At 42.2% G+C, this 14,146-nt stretch overlaps 1 protein-coding gene across 5 annotated transcripts in view; it reads left to right on the forward strand.

Moving 5' to 3' along the window:
- NUP93 (nucleoporin 93) overlaps window positions 1-14,146 on the forward strand; it is a 90,901-nt gene that overhangs the window by 37,100 nt on the left and 39,655 nt on the right. For 2 of the 5 annotated variants that reach the window (XM_081106664.1, XM_081106663.1), the window contains exon 1: window positions 2,188-2,601. The exons of the other annotated variants lie outside the window; for them this stretch is intronic. The gene's annotated coding sequence lies outside the window, so the exon portion shown is untranslated. Of the gene's footprint in view, window positions 1-2,187; window positions 2,602-14,146 lie in introns of those variants that run through there. 5 annotated transcript variants of the gene reach the window in all.

The raw sequence follows: 14,146 nt of genomic DNA on the forward strand, positions 1-14,146 counted from the left end.
CATTTCCCTTTGTCACTGACAGTTTCATTGGCTGTATATTCCTGAGATGCAAATAACCTCGTTTCTGTTCAAAGCTATAATTGATCTGAATAGTTATTTAAACAGTATCAAAACCTTTTAACTACTGAGAGGCCAAACATTTAAGATGGTGAATTTGCTGTTCTGTGTGGAGGACGGTGCAGTTGACGAGGGCGCAGTCATCTGAGATGCTTGTGTATGTTGGAGCTACACATTCTGTAGGCTAAAATGGCAGAATCTGCCTGCTGCTGTATAAAATCTTTTAACTACCATTTATTTTAGCATCATGGCATGTGCAAATTCCTGCTGCTCAGTTAAGGGACCAGCTTCACAACTGGGGTAACAATCTGTGGCTACAGCACTGCATCACAATGCAGCAAATGCATTTTCCACATTAACCAGACATGACAGCTGAAGCGATTTCTACCCATGCAAGATGTCGGAAGTCATCAAAAATTCACATCAGAGTAATTGCAGTAGCTTGGGTCGCCGGGGGTGGGGGGTGGGGGTGGGGGGGGCAGTATCATAGCATTTCTTGCCTACATGTTGTCTCTCCCCCTCTTAAATCTTAACTTGGTACAGTCCGTTAACAATAAAATACCCTTCTGTAACCTATAAACTGTTACTCCCATCAGTTTGTGCCTTCAAACTGATGGCTGACTTCTCTGAATTTGTGTAGAGCAGAAGGAATGATGATGCTGTGCCCTGGGGGCTGCAAGGCACCCTTTTCCAAGGGGCCCTGCAATCTCATTGTCTAATTGGACTCTTTAGTGCTTCAGTCATGTCAACATTTGCAGGGTGTTCTCTTTTCCTTTTTCTTCTTTCTCTCTCTCCTCCCCCCCCCCCCCCCCCCCCTTTCTGGCTGTTCAGAGTGGGAAAAACTTGAGCACTGGTTCTAACAGAGCTCATCCCACATACAAGGAATGGAAGGGCTGCAGTGACCAACAGCAGCCACCGGTCTGGAACTCCTCAAATTTGAGAGCTGCAGGTAGGATTGCCTTGGCCTGTATTTTGTAAAGAAATGAAGATAAATGCACCTAGTAAATAGAGTGACAGCATGTTGTAGTACCTCTGAAAGACAGGGTCTTGGTCCGTTTAAAATGTTCAGAAAAATTCAGAGGCATTTAATTCGTTTGATAGAGAAAGTACTTGATTCTCCTGAGAATTGTTCAGATTTGTGCCTTGTCATTCTAATATTTTTGTTTAAAAAAAATCTGTTGGGTGGGGCAGAGCGGTATTTGCTTAAAGATTTAAATGGTTATGTAGGATTTTTGCAGACTTCATCTTTAAGTAGTACATAGTGCGGACTTTCTTTAGGATTCTTTTAAAAAGATGCATGTGAACTGCAATTCTTGCTTGAGATAAAATATTAAAGTAGAATTTCTTTGCATTGCTAAAACCAGATCCTTCTTTGGGATTGTAGATGACTGTGTGTGTGTGTGTGTGTGTGTGTGTGTGTGTGTGTAGGATACCTTACCAAGGAATTCAGTCATTTATATTTTGTTACAGGGAAAAAGTACTCTTAGAATTAGAGATACCTGGAATTATCTCCCAGGAAATGCTTTAGCATAAGGCTTTACATGAAAAAGAAATAGTAACATCAAAGATGTGGATTCTTAAAGTTACTTTTTAAAATTCGTCCTCAGAAGAGTATGCTATGAGTCCTTTAAATATATTTCAGATGGTTTGGTGTAGAGAATGTGATTTGTATAAGTGAAATGAAAACTTCCTAAGTCATGCAAGCATTATCCAGAGGGTAATAAAATTGTAAATGTTGCCTATAACACTTTTAATGCCTTGAGTAATATCAGAGATAAAATGCTTTTAATTCAGCATTAAAAAGCAGCTTTCTTGTTGTATATGCATATTACAGTAATGTATAGCTTTTTATCGCAGGAATGTATTTGTATCATGGGACCAGTAAGGTCTGGACTTCTTTCCTCAATGGGGACTTGGAAATTGCTCACCTAGTTGAGAGATTTAGCTGCCTTCTGAGGTGTGGGACTTACTGTACTCTTAACAATAAGAAGACTTGAGGAGCTGTCAAGTGGGGAATGGAGGAGGGCTGCTCAGGGAAGGGAGAGGGACTGAGTATTTAGCTTGTCTGGGTGTTGGAGGTCTGGATTTACCCAAGACCAGGATTGCTTTAAAACTCTGACCCAGTGCAGCATTGCAAAGAATTGATTTCTGAGATGAGACAATGAGCTGTGGTTTGCATTTTGTAAAGATGGAGGAAACCTCTCACACTGACCCTGTATGGGAGATGACTCAATTATCCATGCCCGGTACAGTTGCAAATTATTTTCCTTTGTCTGAAGTGGGTGGATGCCAGCGCCTTCATCAGAGCTCCTTAATTTAATGTATGGAAAATGTCTCAGCCACCATTTTTAACAATTAGCTGTATCACGGTTGAGGTGAGCTGGGTTCTGAAGGCAGCTGCAGGGCCATTTCATTTACATTAGGTCTGTGCCACCCGAGCTTTGTTACTATAAAACTCAGCAATGAATTTGCAGACTGCAGACAAGAGTTCTCTAGGAGGGTGGAGAACGTTCCCTGGAAGAAAATGGAATCCTTTTGTCTACAGTAAGTATTTCTCATACTTATATAGCTGTGAGAGGTTGAAAAATTGCCTGTGGTCGAATGGGCAAAACAGACTTTAAAATGAATGCTGCAAATGCTAAAGGTGTAACAAAGGTTCTTGGATCTGTTCTTTTATGTATGTGTTAGAAACCAAGTGTGATATATATACTTGAAATAAGGTTTTATTGAAGATTTTAACACATGCTTTTAATTAACTATGCATTGTTAATTTAAGGTAATGAGAGGTATGAATTTATCACTAGTCAAAGATGAAAATGACACTTGAGAGAAAAAAGAAATCTAAATATGGTATATTTAAAAGAGTTCAGGATTCTTTTCACTGTCTTTTACAGTCAGTTTATTTTTCCATTCCTAAAGAAAATTGCTGGATTTTAGGTGGTTTTTGTTGCTGTTGTTGTTTATTTTTAAGAACATATTTTCATGGTCTGTGTAACAGCCAGAAAAAATGTTTTAACAAGACAAGAAAAAATGTTTTAACAAGATAAGATTTTGCCCTAAAAGATCAATAGATTGGGGCTTTCATTCACTAATGAGGATAATTTTTAGTGCCTTCTGTTTAATTTCACTTCACAGCTACTTGTGGAAAACTCTTGTTTGTAATTGTAAGCTTAGAAATCTTGATTTTTAAAATTAATTGGATTTGACTGGGCTAATTCCTTTGTTTCTTCATGCTGTTACTTAGAGGAAACAAGTAGATTTTAACTTTGATTTGTGTATTTATCTTTTTAAAGGCACTTAACCCTTAAGATTTATAGTAAGTGTATATTTACAGTAAACTGTACCCTGAAGAATATGCTCAAAAGGCCTTAGTAGCTATTCCAGGAGTTGAATCTTCACAGAATGGTTATTGGAGAAACCTTTTACCTTGATATCCGATTTATAAAACCAGCTGTTCTTCCAGGTCTGGTTGCACTAGCTGCTGTTTACCGTGTTCACTGAGTGCTGTTTTCTAATTAATAGAGGAGAGGAGGATTTTCACATCAGTCTTTTCAGTGAAATCGGAAGGCTCAGTTGTCCTATTTGGAATCCTACAAAGATTCCATAAAGCTTGCAGAAATCTTATTTATGCTTGCAGCATAAAAGCCTAGATCTCTGTATATTTTTTTAACCCCAAGAGGGACATTTAATATATTAATTGTTTAGCTATATGGCATATAGATACATAAAATGCAAAAGGAGTCTTCCTTCGATTTTACAAGGCTTGCACTTGAAATAAAAGTGTGAGGGCAGCAAATTAGAACCCCATTTTACTTGCAGCTTTGCGTGCATAAAATGTTTGGTTGGATGGCATGAGCGGTGTCAGCCTTCCTTTGAAATTTTTACACTAAAACTTGGTGGGAGTTTCTGGCCAGATTTTCTTTCTCTGGTTTAGGGAAGCTGTGTAGCAGGTGCTCAGGGAGACAGCAGAGGCCCGGGTGCTTCTCGTTGCCTTTGCCTCCTCCATGGTCTACTCAAGTTGGGCTGCTGGGAAGAGGCTCTCCTTTCTGGTACTTGTAGGGGTTTCCCAAATTGCCTAACTCTAAGCTCGTCAGTTTTCTCATGAAATTTTAGCCTGGCTGGTAGTAAAGAGTCAGGGGATGGCTCTTTTTGCTACCAAAAAAAAAAAAAAAATGTATTCATAGCAAATCTTTGAATGCTCTGGCAGCGAGTGGCATAATGTAGATAAGCAAGCATGCCTGCCGGGCCTGCTAGGACTCACCGTGGTGGCACTAAGATGGCAGTGAGAGGAAAGGAAATGGCGGCACCAGGAGCTCTGACAGAGGTGACCGCACGTGAGCTATCTTCCGTCAGCCTAGTTTGAAGTCACCCTAGTAACACTGTCTTGCCAATTTGCAGCAGCTACTTTTTATTCTGTTAGAAGTTAGAAATTTTGAGATGTTCCTGAAGTAAAGACTTAGCATTTATATGTAGATAGCTTCCGAAGAATGCTCTTAAGAAATTGTTGGCAAATATGAGTAAAGTGAAATTTTAAACAGGTATTTTATATCAGCACTTCTGCAGTTCCTTGCTTTGTGCTTCCTTCTTCTTTTTTTTAAAATGTAGAAACATACTCCTTCCAGTGTAAGATGGATATTCAGGAAACAGAAGACAGGAAGCTGCTCCTTTATGCAAGACGAAACTAGCATTCCTATGAGAATGTTATTCATGTTTGATTCTGATTTTCATTCTCATTCTTTGTGGGTTTGGTAATTTTATATATAAAATATATGTCTGCTGCTTTCAAAACCAAAATTGATTGTATTTCTTTTGTGGTTCAAGGTACGGATTATTTTGGAAATGACAGTGCTAATTTCTTACCTGTTCCCACCTGTCATGGAGTTGGAATGTGTGGAGCTAGCCTTGGAGTTTTTGTAGTACAATCAGCTCATCTTACAGTTGGGCGAAGCAAGGTTTACTGTAGTTAAACAACCTTTCTCAAGGTCACACATCTAAATCCAGGCCACCTGACTCTTGGTCTGTGCTGTGCCTCTGTCTGCATTTGACTCCATCTTCCTTTTTGTGGGTTTACTGGTGACCGATAGATCTATGGGTTGAGCTTGCCAAAATGACTCATTGAGCTGTGTATGGAGTCTTCCTGGGCCTGTGTGGTAGTAGATGATATGCATTTATCACTTATAAACAAACATTTAAAAATAAGATATACTGCCTAGCTGGTTTGGCTCAGTGGATAGAGTGTTGGCCTGCGGACTGAAGGGTCCTGGGTTTGATTCCGGTCAAGGGCATGTACCGCGGTTGCAGACTCCCAGCCCTGGTGGTGGTGGTGGGGGCCGGGGGGGGGGGGGGAAGCAGGAGGCAACTAATGTGTGTCTCTCACATTAGAGTTTCTCTCTGTCTCTCCCTCTCCCTTCTACTCTCTCTAAAAATCATTGAAAAAAATATCCTAAGACGAGGATTAAAGAAAAAGATACACCTGCAGGTCAAGTTTTTCAGTCCATTGTGTTTGGCTCGACATGAAGGGCGAAAGTCTCCTGGGAGGGGCATGGGCGTCACATCCATCTGTTCTGAGCAGGGATGGAGTGGCGTTCTGATGTGCCCTTTAACTCTGGGCGCGAGGGTGCCACAGTGCAGGGTTTAGCCTCTCCCTCCTATATGGATGGGCTGCGTGAAAGACCTTAGCTCCCTGTCAGTGTCGGGCAATTTGTATTTGAAAAATGGTCTCGCCCTCTCTCCTCCTGTTGCTTATGTGTGTCACTCCAGCTAAGCAGTGTTTTGAGTTGTCTTGTACCCGTGGTGACACTGGCAAGTGGTTCATCCTGCAGGATGACAGGGTAAAGTTAGCTCTGACAGGGTGAAGTCAGAATGTTTTCAAACTTAATGAAGGTTTTGGAGAGAGTGTGAAACCCCAAGTAGTTAGCAGAGGAGTGCCGTGACAAGTTACATTTAAGACAGTGGGAAGTTATAAAAGAGAAGGACTCTTGTTTGTTTTTCTTGTTTGTTTTACTGGTCTCCAGACAAATACATTAAAATAAAAAAAAGGATTTCTGAGCTAGAAGAAACTGCAGGAAAACCAGAGTGCCCATTGCTGTGACAGCCATGATGATCAGTGCTCCAATCCCATCAGCATAAGCTGTGCTGCATCGCGGGAGGAGCTGTGAGTTTCGACTGCAATGTACATGACTGACACCATGTACCAGCAGGGAATTAATGTGGCACGCGGTGCCCAAATGTCGTCTTGACTAGTAGCGCCCCTGGTGCTTGCTAAATAGAGCTCGAGGCTTAACCCTGAGCTCTGTAGAAACCAGCCTGGCAAAAACAGCTTAGCTCCCACCTGACGGCCTGGAAGACACACCTTCTGCTATCTGCCCTTCTTACAGCCCCAAATCGTGCTTTTGTTTCCTGACCTCAAAGGGAAAAGATACTAGATTTGACAAAACAGGGGGTCTGTGGTTTTGTTTGTTAAAAAAAGAATACAGGGTTGTTTTAATGAGTTGTCCTAGAGTGGGTTTGGGGGGCAGTGGGAGGGGATGTTGGCCACAATAAAGGCCATTATTGATGCACTTCCATTTCTTTTATACTGCAATGCAGTTAGTACCAGAGTTCTTTGAATGTGGACTAATCCATCTTCAAGATAGAAATCAGTTCCTCAAAGACATATTAAAGCATTTTTTATTGTCCCTTAATGTATCCTCCTTAACTTTCCATCACGTTAGAGTGACTGCGGCATTAATGTTTTATAGATTTGTGCGTACCTTTGGGTGAGGAAAGGGTTCTGCTGCTGCTCTTGGAACCCAAGCATACTTGGGCACGCTGCAGTGTTCCACTGGCAAGCTAGATCGGAAAGTTTTCTCTTCAGAATCTTCCCTGATCTGTGTCCCCCCAAAATTAGCCCTAGCAAGTATGTTGGCTTGGGGTGGGAGATGGCAGGGAGAAGCTAAAATGCTTGGAGTTGCTGTCCTTGCTTTCTCCCATGGGGCCACCTCTGCAGTCTGGGAGCAGTTGGCTGGCTGCAGTCCCTCTCCCTTTCTTGGCTCCTAGTGTTCCTGCGCCCCAAGCCCCCCAACCCCACCCCAGTTCCAGGAGTGGAGTGGTGGAGAGAGAGGATGGCCGGCACAAGCCCAGCCCCTGCAGCTTGGTACTCTGCTGCATCATGGCCCCTCTCGCTAGGGTGCAGGCTCCGGCTAATTTCTTCTGAAGTGGTGAGGTATTAGCATTGAGAAATCACAGCCTCTCCCCAGACCTGGTGACCAGCAGGGAGAACTGCTTACTGGCCCTGGAAGATTATTTCAGGGCTCCTTGGATTTGGGAGGATGGGGAGTTCTGCTGAAAAGCATTTCCCCCCACTGGTGCCCAAATGTCTATCATTTATTATTTTACTCATTTATATTATTCCCTTACTACTTGGAGTTCTCCACATGGAGTCTCCTACCCAGTGACTGAGCTGGATAGATTACCTCTCTTTCCCAGACAGCCAGAGATAGGTAGCAGGTAACAGGAATGCCCTGGGCCCCCTAAAAGGGGCCGATATGGTATTGCAGCAATAGCACAAGAGACTTAAATGGCCCTCCCAGGGATGAGCCCTAGCCTGATGCCTTGTTGTAGAAATAAGAAGAGGCACCTAGTACTGGTAGTTACGTGCCCACATTTTGTTGACAAAGGAGGTGTGCTACCTCCTCCCCTCTACCCCTTCCTACTGTATCATAGGAATGGCATACCTCCATTCTTAGTGATGACTTTCCCTTCTGGGCCATTTCTTTACCCATCGCTGAAAATCTTGGAAAGTTGGTGTGGTTTTTTTTTTGCTATAATTTCCTCCCTCCCTCCCTCCCTCCCTCCCTCCTTCCCTCCCTCCCTCCCTTCCTTCCTTCCTTCCTTCCATCTTTGTTGAGATGGGGAGGATAATAGGGAGGGGTTCACAGAAGGCAGTTAGATGGACTCACATGAATGGCTTTCTCAAAGGCAGGTGGCTTTTTCTAGAAGGCTCAGGTGAGTGGAATTGTGTCATGACTGTATTGGCATGCCCGTGAAGGGACCAGGCGTGCCAGTCAGTATACTTAGGTCAGAATGCTGCCCATAAGGCCATAGGCAGGTCCCGGAGGAGGCATTTCTCTGAGCCGTGTATTCTTGGGTGTAGAATTTTCTTGCACACGTTGAGTTTTCTTCAGTCTGAGAATTTGTAGACCATCCTGTAAACCAATTTGAGTTGTGGAGAGCAAATGATTCATTTTGCCTTGATGGACCCAAATCCATCACATAGGTTTGTGACCCTTTGTTTAGCCCAGGAGCAGAAACCATGTACAAAACGGGACCCTGCAGCTCGGCAGTGACAGATGGCCTGGTGCCCATGCAGCGCCGTGTTATAGAGCCAAGGTCTGCCACCTGTGGCTCCAGAGCTGCGATGGGTATGCAGAGCTGGCAAATGGTGGGACTCCACAGCCTCTCTTGCAGGGTCTGCTGCCACCTGCTGCATGAGAGCAGCGAGGCTTTTGGGTAAGTGCACAGTGAGAAATCGTACGGCAGCATTACAAATGGATACAACTGGCCATGTCCCCTCTGCCAGTTCAGCATTGCTTTCTGCGGGGGTCGTTTTGAAGATAGATACTTTAATTCAATCTGTAAACATATTATTTAAATATTTATTTATTTATTGCAGAAAACAAGCAGTGGGACTTACCCTAAATATCTAAGTGGGAGAATAAAGCCTTGATTTGCTATTCAGTCTGTATTCCTTGCAAAAAGGAGATTTAGTCTCTTGTGGGCCTTTTTTTTTTTTTTTTTTTTTAAAAGAATACATTTTTATTGATTTCAGAGAGAAAGGGAGAGGGAGAGAGATAGAAACATCAATGATGAGAGATTCATTGATCAGCTGCCTCCTGCACGCCCCCCACTAGGGATTGAGCCCGCAACCCAGGCATGTGCCCTTGAGCGGAATCGAACCTGGGACTCTTCAGTCTGCAAGCCGATACTCTATCCACTGAGCCAAACCGGCTAGGGCTCCCATGGGCCTTTTAAGCTGACATCTTATGTATTCTTATTGTATTACATTAAATATTGGTCTAAGATAATTACCAAACATGCTATAAACAATGTAAAAGTTTCCCAAATCCTGAAAATGCCCTGGTTTTAAAATTTCTCTCTTCATCTTGTGGGTTTTATCAACAATGAACATCTCTTCCGCCTGAGAAATTCCTTGAGGTGCTCTCTGCAGGCACCACAAAGGGAGCTAATAAAAGAGTGTCCACACCATCTGATAAGCCCAGGGCTCCACGGCCACACGGTTTCTGTGTGCTCATCTGAAAACAGTATCTCGCTTTGTCCTTCCTCACTTTCTCCTTAAGTAACAGTTTACCTTCCTAAAAATTTCACGCATTCGTTCAGAAATTGGGAAGAACATTTGGGAGCGGTTAAGGGAGTAGGCATTTTCCTGAGAAGGAGCTGAAGCAAAAGAATGGATAGAACTCACTCTGTCTTTAGGGAAATTGGACGTGTCTCCATTCACCGCCTAAAGATCTAATGAATACTTACAGTGCGTATTGGAATTCTTGTTTCATCTTGGAGCAGACCCTCTTCATTATTCTGTGTTTGTTTTTTTCTCTGCTTATTTTTCACTCCATCTCATTGCTGTCCTCGCGCTATGGATTGTATCTCGGCAGGGTTATTGTGAACCACAATGACCATTTTCTACTGTTACTGCTTTCAGTTGTTAATGTTATTTGATTTGGAATGTTGGTTACAGGTTTCCTATTTTGTATATAGTGTATGTGTTAAGTGAGAGAGGACACAAGACTTTTATTGCACCCACCATGTGTTTTTATCTTATGTCAGATTCCTTCTGGCACAAAGGCTGGCCTGCTGTGGGCGCCTCACTTTCAGTTTTGACAGCGTGGATTGCCATTTGGTCTCTTGAAGAGGAAGAGACATCGAATGGCCTTTTGTTTTTTTGAGAGCCATGTAAACTGTGGCTTTTGCTTTGTGGGGCCACTTTAGACTCATTATTTCATCTTTTTCCATTTTATTTTTTAATACTGATCAGGAAATGTGTGTTCTTCCATTCAAACCGTTTATGTAACTAACAAATCACGTATCTGTAGTAGGTGGGAAACAGACCTGTGAAAGGATCAGGGTCGGCTTTTATTGCCGTGCTACTTTCCTCACTGAAGTGCATACTGACATTTTTCTCACAGAGACCCTAATTTCTTACAGTTTTCACTTTTGGAAAGCAAATAGGCGAAGAGAATTTGGCCATTTGACAAAAACAAACATCCTTTTGCTCATTCTCTTTTTCTGCAGTAGGCATTAGCTGCCACTTGTCTTCCGGAACCCAGAGTCTGCAAGGTGATTAAAAATTGTGCATTTTCATGCCCATATTTCTCAACCTGGGCTATTTTAAAGCCAGTTTGGCTGCCAGGTCCCTGAGTTGTGACCACACATTTGATAGGCGAGTTGACTTACCTTGTGGTTACATTCTGGGTTGTTCTCAGCCAGTATACATTGCAAGGCAGCCCACTTCCTCTGTTAAAGATGGAACACGTAACTGAGGATATTGCTTGGACAGATGTACGGTGTTTATTGTTCCATGGCAATAAATATTAATATTTTGGAATGCTACAGAGTTGACATTTAGAGCAGTAATTTCCAGCTTTTTTGCCTGTGACCCAGAGTAAGAAATACATTTTACGCAATGATCCACTTCATACATACTAGTACACATAAGTATATGTAATTGAAAGAAGTTCCATAACACAGTATTTACCCCTACCAAATATCTCTGTACTATTCTATTTCATTTAAAACGTTGCTGGTTGATTTTGTGACCCAATTATGGGTCCTGACCCACATTTTGAACAACACCGTTGTAAAGAAATGCCAAAAACTTTACTATGTGAAGTAGGAGGAAGAAAGGAATAAATAAATAAATAATGCAAGCATTACATCTGTTTATCCGCTGTGAAAAGTTGTTAGAAAATTTGTATTTTAAGTCTGAGTTTTGCTACTTACAAACCAGGTGATCTTAAATATCATTTGGGAGTTGGTAGAAGCTCTAGAAACCATCAACAGTTTTTTAAATGTTTAATCTATTTTTTAAATTAAGGAATGTTTTTTAATTTTTCAATTGCAGTTGATATACAGTATTATATTAGTTTCAGATTAGACAGTTATATAATTCACAAAGTGATCACCCCGATAAGTCTAGTATGAACCTATATTAAGAACACACTTTGAAGTATGGTCCAGTTAAGCAGTATTGAAAGACAGTCTAGAATTAGGTTAAAGGTGAGGACTATAACCAAAGGTGTGTAACAAAGATGTAGAATGCAGTAATCACCATACCCATGTGGGTTAGCTCCTATTAGTACTGGTTTAAGGGTTAGTATTCTCTGAGCCTTCAACTTCATCATCTATAAAGGGTAACTAATAACTGATGAAGAAAACCAATTTAAGGCTATTTTGCTCCCCTCCTGAACTCTCCTTTTAGAGATAAAAAGGTTTTTCTTTGAAGTTTACTCTTCCCTAAGTATCTCAGAAACAGTTGGTCTCTTGAGAGTTAAAACTCTTGAGAGTTAAAATTCTGCCTCTGCCTCTTCCTGGTGGGGAACCCTTGGTCACACATTAAATGCCAAAATCTGTTTCTTACCTATAAAATGGAGTGGAGGGGAATGGGGGAGAGTAGGGGTGATCATGTCTACTCTTTCATTTGTTAAAAGATTAGCGATAATGTCTTTGAATTGCTTAGAGCAGTGTCTGACCCTTAACTGCTTCCTGAAGGGGAGCTATAATATGTTAGAGAAAGCTTGAAACCAAAACCCATCCAAGGAGCCAGTTAGAAGAGGTTCTGTTTCCAGGACTCTGGCTGTGAGGAGCAGTAGACAGATGGGGACGTCAGGAGTAGTTATCTCACCTTGCAGGCCTGCAGATGTTTACGGAATGTTCCTCATTGAGCAGGGCTACAGCAGAAGGGTCGGGTGGGGGCCTATGAGCAATTAAAACGTGCTTGTTGGCAAGAAGAGGGGATGCTAGTGATGAGGGACTCTGAGGGTCACAGGTAGATCACCGTCATCTCCGCATGGAAGGTTGGGCCTTTTCTATGACCAGGGGTCTTCACTGTGGCCGGGAGCCCCACCCAGTGAGAGAAGGCACCTCCCTTCCTACCCAGCTCACCTCTCCAGAAAACCCATTTATGATAAGTTCTAAAAGTATCTATCTGGGATGAGAGGTGTCTCACAGGACAGTTGGAAGGAAAGGAACACAGGTGGAAAAGGGAAGTTGAGGAAGAGATCTGTGGGAAGCATGGGCTGAGGCAGGTATTTTTCTGCCCAACTTTTTAATTCTTTGTTATTTTTCTTGTTGTCCTTGAAAAGAAACAGACTGCCACTAGATGGTGCACAGATCCAGCGGGATTCTGACGATAACTTTTAAGGTTTTTTTCAAATAGTCACCAAAAATGTGTTGTTTTTAAAAATAAAATGTGACTTGTAGCCTATTTTAGTGTTTCATTTTAGAAAGCAATAAAGGATAAAAAATTCAAATTCTCTATCTTTTGTGAGCTCAGTTTATGCTGTAGAGAAACCCTAATTGTGGAGGCACATAATGGTAATATTTTAAGGAAGAAAATAATCTGCCCAGAACAATATCTTTTCTTCTTCTTTTTCTTTCTTAACTACTACTTGGAATTTCATTTCTTTTTTTTTTTTTTTAATATATTTTATTGATTTTTTACAGAGAGGAAGGGAGTGAGATAGAGAGTTAGAAACATTGATGAGAGAGAAACATCGACCAGCTGCCTCCTGCACATCTCCCACTGGGGATGTGCCCGCAACCCAGGTACACGCCCTTGACCGGAATCGAACCTGGGACCTTTCAGTCCGCAAGCCAACGCTCTATCCACTGAGCCAAACCGGTTTCGGCCGAATTTCATTTCTTAAAAAACTTTCAGAATTGTCTTACAGCATGTTGCTTTAAACAAATGTGTCTGATGGTTGTTTTGCACTTGTGTTTTAATGGTGTGTATGTGTATGTGGGTTATATGTAGACATGGTGCAGTCAAAAGAGGCTGGTCGTTGATTGAGAAGAGCAGAGGATGCCCACTGAGGGGGGGCAGTTGGCATAGCCCCTCCCACCCCAACCAAAAAGAATGAAATAAGACCAGGCCCAATCAGGTAGTGGTTATCACCCTCCTGGCACCCTCCCCCGATGTGACAATTGCTTCCCTTAGCAGCAGCCGCCATGATAAGGTGCATCAAAGCACAGTCTGCGTCTGCTCTTTGTTCAGGACCAGCATTCAGCGACAGTGGCTCCATAGCTGTGTTTAGCAACTGTGACACTAAAGCCAAAGACCACTCAAGAAAGGAAATTCACAAGAAGGGTTTGTTGACTTGATGTAGTCATGTGCTGTGAAGGCTATAAACAAAGTTCATTAAAATCCTTCCCATCACTTGTGTCTGGCTCCCCTGCCATGGCCAGAGCATGGCCACAAGCTGCCCACTTCTACATGGATAAACGGCGCCCTAGCTGTATGTGCTCTGGTTTATTGAGGCCATTTCAGTGTAGGCAAGTAACTGTGTGCATATTAAACCAAACTGGGCTGTCTCCTCACCCCACCTGTATTAAACAAGTAGCGGATGTCATCAGGCTTGAAATAGGGGGCACATGTGGCAAAACCCCAGCAGCAATGGTAAAGAAATGAATTTTTGGGTATCCCAGCCATTGACAAACAAGTGAAAAATATCCAGGCAAGTAGATAGCGATGGCTTCCTCAGTGTTAGGAAGAAATGGAAGAATTAATCGAAAGCAACAGAGAAATGAACAAACAGATAAATCATAAATAAATAAATGTTCTAGGCATGAAATAAATGGTCTTTTCAGGAAGGAAGAAAGGGAAGGAAGGAAGGAAGGAAGGAAGGAAGGAAGGAAGGAAGGAAGAAAGGAAGGAACATAGGAACATTAGAGGCACTGTGACTTGCTGCGTAGCCAAAGCTATGTCTATATCTATAATATGAGCCATTTAAGAATTGAAGGACACTCCTGGCTGTTCACATTGTATGTTTATAGGACATGAGACTTTACACTACTGTTCCATGGGGACTTTACC

The sequence above is a fragment of the Myotis nattereri genome, assembly GCF_964212035.1.
Source record: "Myotis nattereri genome assembly, chromosome: 15".
NCBI lineage: Eukaryota > Metazoa > Chordata > Mammalia > Chiroptera > Vespertilionidae > Myotis > Myotis nattereri.